Raw genomic sequence first — 2,828 nt, 5'->3', positions numbered from 1 at the left:
AAACGTAAATAAAAGAAAAGGCAGGTTACCAGAAAGACTTCAATTCTTCCCCTTCTGTACACTTGGGACACAGTTACCATTCCTATTTCATGATAAATCTGTTCTTCTCTCTTCTGACCTTGCCGAATTTTCCTTTATCTATCTGGGACATTGAAACCTGGGAAACATCTGGCAGCCGTGCACCATGAAACTACATGTTCTTGTTCCATGAGAAACGGTACTGTAATAAATGTTTCCTGTATCCAAAAAAAAAAAGTATAAAATCTGATTTTTAGTTTTTCATAAAAAATAATTTTTGCACCATCAATCAATAACAACCAAGAAATCAGGACCACCCAGATAAAAAAAGCAGAGGACTAAAAAAAGAGACCCTATTAACATGACAGATGAAGAAGATACCAGGTGAGAAGAATCAGCTATATAACAAAGCCCACAATTTGGAAATTGTGGGAACCAAAGTCAAACAGTTAATTACCAACAAAGACAATAACAGTGGTTCTTTTGTCTTTCACGGTGAATGTACAATAAGCTCTTAATACCAGGACTGGGAAATAAACCATCTATAATCTACTGAAAAAGACCATCTGCTTCTATAAATTTTGTTCTTATACACTTGCCAAAAGAAGAGAACATATTAACAAAATAATGGGCCCTGCACTGTTAATTGCTAGGTCGTTTGCAGTTGTGCTGTTGCTATTAGAATTTAATAAGCCATTCCTTCTGCTAAATTAATAAGCAGCCAAGATTATGTAATAGCTGCTTTCAGCTGCTAATTATTTTTCCCATAATTCCCTTCCCTCCCTCCCCCCAAACTCCACCTTTTCTTGGCTAGGAATACCAGAGACTGCCAATATGTCATCAGCAAGTCTCCCGTCCTCGTTTTCAGAACCACAGACCAACATCAGGAGCATAACCAATGAGCTTAAACTTGGAGGTAGTTATCTCAGGAATCTTGAGGACATGAGTTTTGTACAGAAAAAGAGAAAAGCAGCATTTGGATTCAGAGGGCGAGTTTTCATTACATAGTATTAGATCTGTCTTTGACTGGCTAATGGCATCTGTTTTGTGTAGTAAGGGAGAAATGGGGCATTAACATGTGCCTCTGGGGCAGGATTGGTCCCGTTGCTGAAATTTGGGCAGGGGGCCTAAAGACCTACAGAAAGCCAGCTCTGTGCTTTGTGTTGACCACTTCTTTAATACTACAGTATACGTTTAGCATACACGCTGGTAGGAAATTTTCCAAGCAGCATAGCAGCGTTTAAAAGGGAAGGTATTGTATATTTTTATTTTGCCAAAGAAGGGCATTGAAAAATGCCCCCAAGTTCCTATTATATACTATCTTAGTTTTATAGACATTTTAACACACACAAAAAGAACACAATCCCTAATAAAGGATTCCTTTAGATTGATTAAATTTAGCTTCCTGAAAAACTTAGCATCTCTTTTTCCCTTTGGGCCGTTAAAAAATTCGGGCGACTATGCTTGGGAACCTCTGCAAAAAGGGCATAGCTTAACAAAAGCAATTTTCTAGCATCCTTTGTAAGAACCGAGGTGACTGGGATAACGAATAGCATTCGACATGAGAAACCCGTGGCTGTTCAAGCAAGGTCACTTAATCCCGTGGGGCTCCCCTTTCTTCATCTGTAAAAGATGAGTAGGACTGGATGATTCATCCATTCTTTCATTCAAAAAAATATGTATATCCATTATGTGCTAGACACAATGCTCAGCACTATGGTTCTTAACAAATCTACAATTTTATAATCCTTATCTATCAGCTCACATTTATTAGTGGTGTTATATACTAGGCAGTGAACTAGGTTGGGATGCAAAATGAAGAAAATTCAAGATGTGCTAATGGGCATATGGATGAAAGAGGGATTCCTTCTTACAGGGTTTGAGGGTGAGGCTTCATAGGAGCTGTGACATTTGAGAGCAAGGGCATGCCAGGCAGAGCAAGTCGTCGACAAGACTAAACTGGAACCCAAGCGGATGTGGGGGAGGAGAGGGGAGACTCCGTGTGAAAGAAGCGGGATCTTGAAATGAGGTGCTTCTAGGCTTTTCAGATGAGAATGGACAGTAACTCCTCAGGTCCGCAGCACTGAGGATGGACGAGGCAAGCCCCGGGAAGAGACACTTGCACAGCTTGGGGCGAAAAGGTGTCTAGGGCTGTAGCAATGCGATGGGAAGAAGGGGTCGGATTCCGGACAGTTTTGAGGCAAAGTAATTGTAAAGAGCACTCTAAACGCGTGCACGAGCTCCAAGAAAGAGCTGACTTGTTTTCCTCAGAGTTGCAGCACACCCTCTCTCCCCTCAACAACATCACCAGCTATTACACCGCCCCGTCCCACCCTCTTGGGGCACGGAAAGTTATCCGAGCTCGAATGTGGTTCTTGGCAGTCCTGATCTTCCCTGCCCCGCATAGCAGGGTCAACAAAGGGCACCGCGAAACACTACCTTCTCACCACAAAACAGCCAAGACAGCTGCGCGCGCGTCCCGGTGGCACACTCAGGAGTGCGCAGGCGCGCCGGCCCCGGCAGCGGCCGCTTCCGGGTCACGTGGCCTGGCTTCCTGTTCGGACCACCCCTCTTGGTAGAGACGCGGCCAATCGGCTTCCTCGGACTGGGCGGTCACCTGAGCTGTCTCCGGTGCCGTTGGCAACAGCCGAGCTGCATCCCGCGCACCGCCCAGCCCGCCCCTCTGCTCGCCACAGCCAGGGCTCCTCCCCCGTCCGGCCCACGGGGCGGGGTCTGTCGGCTCGCCCTCCCCTCGCCGCCTAAGCCTTCACTCCGCGAACCGGGTCCTCTCCCCACAGCAACACGGCTTC

This window comes from Eschrichtius robustus, chromosome X, assembly GCF_028021215.1.
Source record: "Eschrichtius robustus isolate mEscRob2 chromosome X, mEscRob2.pri, whole genome shotgun sequence".
In the NCBI taxonomy this organism is placed as follows: domain Eukaryota; kingdom Metazoa; phylum Chordata; class Mammalia; order Artiodactyla; family Eschrichtiidae; genus Eschrichtius; species Eschrichtius robustus.
Note: the sequence above shows the minus strand (reverse complement) of the source record.